Below are 7197 nucleotides of genomic sequence, written 5' to 3'. Positions count from 1 at the left end.
GATACTAAAGAGTTGAATAGAAGATTTCAAAAGGCAACACGGGATGACAAAGCAAAATATTACAATGAAATGTGCAAGGAGTTGGAATCAGAAAATCAAAAGGGCCGAACTCACTCAGAATTTCTTAGGCTCAAGGAACTGAAGAACAAATTCAAACCTCGAGTTGCTATAATCAAGGATGCTTTCAGCAGAATGTTAAATGATCCAGGAAGTATTAAAGAAGATGGAAAGAATATACTGAAATCACTGTATCGAAAGGAATTGGCAGACACAGAAAAATTTCAGGAAACAACATATGAGCAAGAGCCTATGGTGATGAAAGAAGTTCAGGCTGCTTTGAAAGAAATGGCAAAATATAAGGCTCCAGGAATAGATGGTATACCAATTGACATATTTCAGCTAACAGATGCTGCCCTGGATGTGATAACCAAGTTGTGCCAAGAAATCTGGAGAACAACCATTTGGCCAACTAACTGGAAGAGGTCTATATTTGTTCCCATTCCAAAAAAAGGTAACCCAGCAGAGTGTGGAAACTATACAACAATCTGATTGATTTCACATGCAAGCAAGATTCTACTGAAGATAGTTCAAAAACGACTGGAACAGCATATCATCAGAGAACTGCCAGAAGTCCAGGCTGGGTTTAGAAGGGGTCGTGGTACTAGCGATATTGTAGCTGATGTTAGATGGATCTTAGCTGAAAGCAGAGAATACCAGAGAAATGTCTGTTTCATTAACTATGCAAAGGCGTTTGACTATGTGGATCATAACGAACTGTGGCTGACTCTGAGAAGAAGGGAAATCCCAGAACACTTGATTGTTCCAATTGAAACCTATACTTGAACCAGGAGGCAGTCGTCAGAACAGAGCAAGGGAACACTGCATGGCTCAAAACTGGGAAGGGCGTATGCCAGGGATGCATCCTATCTCCATACCTTTTCAACCTGTATGCAGAACCGATTATCCGGGAGGCTGGGCTCTATGAGGAGAAATGTGGGGTCAGGATTGGTGGATGATTTATCAACAATCTGTGTCATGCTGATGACACAACCCTGCTTGCTGAAATAGAGGAGGACCTGAAGCACCTGCTGCAGAGTGTCAAGGACTGAAGCCTATAATATGGATTGAGGCTCAATGTCAAGAAGACAAAGATTCTCACCACTGGACCAATTGGCAGCATCAGGATGGATGGTGAAGAGATTGAGATTGTTCACAGCTTTAGTTTGCTTGGCTCCACAGTCAACAGTCTTGGCACCAGTAGCCAGGAAATTAAAAGGCACATTGACATGGGAAAGTCTGCTGTTAGGGACCTCTCCAAAGTACTGAAGAGCAATGGTGTCTCTCTGGAGACTAAGGTGCGTCTGATACAGGCCATGGTCTTCTCAATCACTTGTTATGCATCAGAAAGTTGGACAATGACCAAGGAGGATAGAAGGAGAATTGATGCCTTTGAGCTGTGGTGCTGGAGAAGAGTATTGAGAATACCATGGACTGCTAGGAAAACAAAGAGATTCATCCTGGAAAGGCTTAAACTGGGTGGCTCCTTGGAGGCAAGGATTCTGAGGCTCTGTCTAACATACTTTGGACATGTTGTGAGGAGAGATAGGTCTTTGGAGAAGGACATCATGCTTGGGAGGGTGGAGGGACGGCGCAGGAGGGGAAGGCCCTCTATGAGGTGGATTGATTCAGTGACTGGGATAATCGGGGTGGGAGTGTTAGAGACAGTGCGATTGGCACAGGGCAGAGCAGAGTTTAGGGCTGTTGTACATAGGGCCGCTATGAGTCGCAAGCGACCCAACGGCACAAAACAACAAGAACAACAATAACTTTGTTTCTGCAAACTTAAGGAAATTATATCACTCCTTTTGAAGTTATCAAAGAATATTTGATAGCAAGAGTGAACATTTACAGAGCACTTATTTTATACTTATGCCACTTATTTAATCCTTATGACACTTAGTCCATGTCAGTCATGTGGTTCTCTGCAAAACCAATTCAGCTGTTTCTAATCTACTCACTTGTTGGACAATTGCATAAATCTTGCCCTGCTTCCCACTTAATCTCTAAAACATTTGCATCTTCTCTTCTCTGAAGAGTTTATCCTGTTTCACAAACTTCACATTGTCTGAACGTTGCTATTTATTTGCGTCATGAAAGAGTGTCTAAGATTCCCTGGAAAATCTTGTCCACCAACTTTCTCTTCCAAAAAAGGAGTGGCATGTAAATTTCCAGAGCCTTTGGGCAGGTTGACCCAAACTTCCATTTCAACAACTTATACACATTTTTCTTAATTTTAGTGATTAGATAGTCTTTAAACCAAACACATTTTTAAAAATATTCCGTTTGACTTTGTGAGCAAATCTACATACTTCCATGTTTACATTTTTTCTGTGAGGTAGGTCCCCCCTCTTTTAATGTTATTAAAAATTGCTGTCTTGCACAAATACTGCATACGACCATTATTGTAAAAACAGAAAGATTACGAGTACAACGTGTACCAAAGTCCAAAGGGAGAAGGGGAGGGCAGAGGGGAGTTATGAGTGGGGAGAGGGGCATCTCGAAGTCAGAGTTTGTTGGGCAGAGTGAGCAGGTAAAGGAATTAGGAAAGATCCAGTGTGTCTCTAAAAAGGTGGGGTAATGATGGGCATGGATCAAAGATGATTAATTTTATAAAACACAACATGTAGGAAACAAAGGGTCACACAATTTGATGTGTGAAGGGAGGGATTGGTAAAGGAAAGGTCTGGTGTGAAAAACAATGTATATAAACTTTGTAAACCAGTATAACATTTTTTTTAAAAAGGAAAAAAACCCACACTTGGGAATGATAATGTGAAACACAGTGTGAATGGAGGAATGCATGAAACAATGTATTTAAACAGAACACAATGTATATGACTTATGTATGTAAACCAATATAATTTTTTAAATTGCATCTTGGAATAGTATAAAGTATGCCTGATTTTACTGACTTAGTATTCATCCATGTCCTCAATTTACAGTATTTCCACTGCTTTATTTGCTTCATAAAGATGGCATACATTGTATGCATAAGAAATAATTTTACAGTTCTTTGAAGATGACTTTAAAAAAATAATAGTATATAGCCTTTTCCAGTTAAACAATGAAACATTTTATTTAAAATCATGGCGTATGTGTATAACAAACCATTTCCCATTTCACCCTTTTTTCACATAAAATTCAGTAACATTAGTTACAGTCACCTTGTGCAACCACCTCCATTTCCCAAATTTTCAACATCCTTAACAGAAAGTACTTCTGAAGATACTGCCTCTCCACCCCTGCCTCCCCTCTGACCCTAGATACCTGGAATAAACTTTCATCTCCATTCTTTAATGGAAGATTTCTAAAAAAACAAATAACTCACTTACTTGACTAGTTTACTTCAAAATGTCTTTCACCTAGTCCATATTTCTGACTTGGAGAAGGGGTTTTGTTTGTTTAAATTTTTATTTTATTATTTTTGTGTGAGTGTACCATCAAATCAGATCTGACTGGTACAGGAGGAGATTGTCCCTCCTTCCCTGGCAGAACATCTGGTGGATTTGAACTGTGCACCTCTGGGATTGTAGTTGCAGCTCCTTGCCACTAGGCCACCAGAGCTCCAGTATATTGGTTTTGGTGAAATGCTTTAAACAGTGAGTAATTTTATGTGAGTACACAGCCTGTGGCTACTAATTCTCATGGGATTTATACTTATTATTTAACATATGTAACAGTTTTATAGTTAAAAAAAAATTAAGTAGCTTAACCGGGATGTGTTGTTATTGTGTGCCTTAATACATTAATAAAAAATCCCTCAGAGACAATCATATTGATTGTCCGCTACTCTAGCAGTAACAGTTTGAAGAGGAATGGTGTTGCATGGTCAAAAAGAACATTTCAAGATATACCCTGAAACACATGCTATCAGTGATAGGATAAAATCCAGAAGCACATAAATGTCTGTAAATCCACCAGTTTTCTCAAACATACACATCAACCACTGAAACCAAAGATGAAGAATTTGAGGATTTCTACCAACTTTTAAAAGTATGTCATCGATCAAACTTGCAATCAAGATATATTAATTTAAAAAAAAAAAAAGAGATGCACTACTATTGTTCCTGGGGATTCTACACGAGAAATAAAGGATTGTTGTTATATACCATCCAATCAATGACGTCTCGCTGATCTGAACCTTGCTGTATTCTGTGCCATTTGCACAGTCCCCACAAGCTTAAGCCCACTACGGTGAGGGTCTTCTCTTCCTCTGATCTCCCACTTTCCCCAGCATGATGGGGTATTCCCAAGGATTCCCCCAACTCCCGTGACAACATATCTGAAATATGTGAGATGAAGTTTCACAGTCCTGGCCTCTAAGGAGCAGCACCCTGGCTGTACTTCCAAGACAGTTTGTTCTTTTGGCAGCCCATCAGATATCCAGTACTCTTCTCCAGCACTGCAATACAAGGGCTTCAATTCTTTTTTGGTGTTCTTGATTCATAAACCAGTGTTCAGAGCATATTAAGCAACGGAAGATATTTTTCTTGTAGGGGCAGGATCATACAAATAAGGTATTGGTCAGTCCTGCCATTCTGCTAGACTTACAAGAGAGCAAGGCCCAGAGCAGGGGGGGGGGGGCGGGAAGGTGGGAGTACCACTACCACCAAAAAGAGATGGGAGTGGAGTAAGTCCCTTGACCTGGGGGTTCCTACACAGACGACTTTCTAGATGCAGAAGACAGAAGAAAGAATAAGGGGAAGCAGCAAGATAAGAACCAGGAGACCAGCAAGAGACGGATGGCACAGTGGGCATCGTGGCCTATAGCATTATGAGTGCCTTTGGGCAGGTTTGCTGGATAGTAAGGTGCCTCTGGGCACTTAACAGAAAAGACTTAATACTGAGCAGAGCAGAGGCTAGTCTGAGCATGGGACTCAAGGAACTCAATGGTTGAAAAGTCAAGGGGTTAAAGGCTAAAGATGGATATGGTTGCAGGCACATTTAAGAGGCTGTCCTGAGGTAAGACCTGAAACCTGAACCATTCTCAATGGCTTAAAACCTGCTACTTCCCTAATAAACCCCGCAATTGCAAATATTGTCTGAGAGTTCTGTGTGGCCATTGCAATGAATCATAAAACCCAGCAGGGAAGAGAGTGCTATAAGAGGGTTATTTGTTGTCAGAACTCATGAGATGTTTGGACAGAGGACAGCTTTGAGCTGATGCTGCTAGTAATTTTCTCCCCCTTGTCAAGTTAGGGGAGATAAGTTATCTCAGCTCTGTGCCATATTTTTAGAGTAGAACTATTCTCCTTAGTTTTTCAATAACTGACTGCTAAACCACAGTTGGTACCTCTACTGGCAATTCCAATCCAACATGAGAGAAAGATGAGTCATCGCTTCCTGTGTAATTTACAGCCTCCAAGAACCTGCCAGAGGGCAGGCTATGAGTTGGTTCCAACTTCACAGCAATAAGCTGAGTTGTTTAGAGTTTGGCTGTGTGGTCTCAAACCTCTAATTTTCAGCTAATGGTTAAATATATTAATCATTTGTACCCCTATGAATGGCAAATGTATAGTGATTTAAAAAAAAAAAAAAAGTTACCAGGAGCAGGATAGGGGAAAGGGAGAGCTATTGTTTTAGGGGCACTTACTGGCTGTTTGGGTGAGGGTGAAAATTAAAAACTTGTAATAGATAATTGTACAAAATAGTAATTATGTCACTTAATAGTAAGAGCACATGGCCAGGAGGGACTTGTCTTCGGAAAGGGTCATTTTGGAAGAGTGGAGTGATAACGCAGGAGAGAAAGACCCAGGATGAAAAGGACTGACTCAGTGACTGGAGAAATGGGATTACGTCTGTCAGAGACAAGGAGTCTGGCTCAGATAAGAGCAGGTTTCAAAGCTAGTGTACACAGGGTCACTGAGTTGCAGGCAACTCAATGGCACATAACAATAATTGTAAGTACAAAAATGGTGAAAATAGTAAATGGTTAAAAATTTTACTAGTTTCTAAAGATATGATAAACTGGGCTCCAACTCTGTCCTTGTCCACCTGCCCAGTTTTTCCTCACCATATTATACAGTCTACCAATATCAGCTGATAGAGAACAAAACACAAGGAGCAGGCAGAAAGACCAAGGATCCATTGTTTTGTTTTCTGATGACAAAGAGAGTAAGAAAGAGAGAGAAAAAAACAAAACGAAACAAGAACTGAAGTCTCCCAGTAAACCAGTGAGATTATGACTGTTTTACTAAAGCCACAGTCATTGAATTGGTTCTGAGGGTGTAAATCTTTACAGGGAACTTTGTTTCTTCCTCAAACAATTGTTGAACTATCAGTATTTTTACTAGCAGCCCAAAACACTATGTCACCAGGGCTTCTTAGACAATAAACTAAGTCTGGAAATTGACAGTGTGACAGTCAAATAATGAGTAGCAGAGAAAGGAAGCATCCTAAGTTCTGAAATAACACCGGAGGAAAGAGTATACCAGAACTCTACCACCATCATTTTCCTCACAACATCTGGGCATTATGACCAGGCCAGTTTTGTAACTGCAGAATAAATGTCCTAAAGGGTTTTATTAACCAAGCATCAATTTCAATCTCTTAAAAAACAGGCTTGAAAACAACTATGAGATATCATCTCACCCCAGTAACAATAGCAAAGTTCAAACTAAGCAGCTAACAACAAACACTGGTGAGATTGTAGAGAGACTGGAACTTTTATTCACTGCTGACATAAGTGTAAAATGGCACAACTAATATGGAATGCAGTATGGTGCTTTCACAAAATGTTGGAAACAGAAATACCATTCTTGTTGTTGTTAAGTGCCATCGAGTTGTAGGCGACTCATAGTGACCGTATGAAGGAGAGTCCTCAACGCTATTCACTACTAGAAATATACCCTATAGAAGCCAGAGCTGCCACCCAAATAGATATATGCACACCCATGTTTATTGCTGCATTGTTCATAACAGCAGAGAGGTGAAAGCAACCCAAGAGCCCACCCACAAACAAATGGATAGAGAAGTTGTGGTATATTCACACAATGGATACTACACAACACTGAACAAAAGGGAACTCATAAAATATTAACACAACATGAGTGATCTGGAGCGGATTACGCTGAGTGAAGTATCTCAGTCACAAAAGAACAAATATTGTATAACAGCCCTGTTATAATAGAACAGGAC

This window comes from Elephantulus edwardii, unplaced genomic scaffold, assembly GCF_000299155.1.
Source record: "Elephantulus edwardii isolate Elephantulus edwardi_28Jun2011 unplaced genomic scaffold, EleEdw1.0 scaffold00113, whole genome shotgun sequence".
Classification (NCBI taxonomy): Eukaryota; Metazoa; Chordata; class Mammalia; order Macroscelidea; family Macroscelididae; genus Elephantulus; species Elephantulus edwardii.
Note: the sequence above shows the minus strand (reverse complement) of the source record.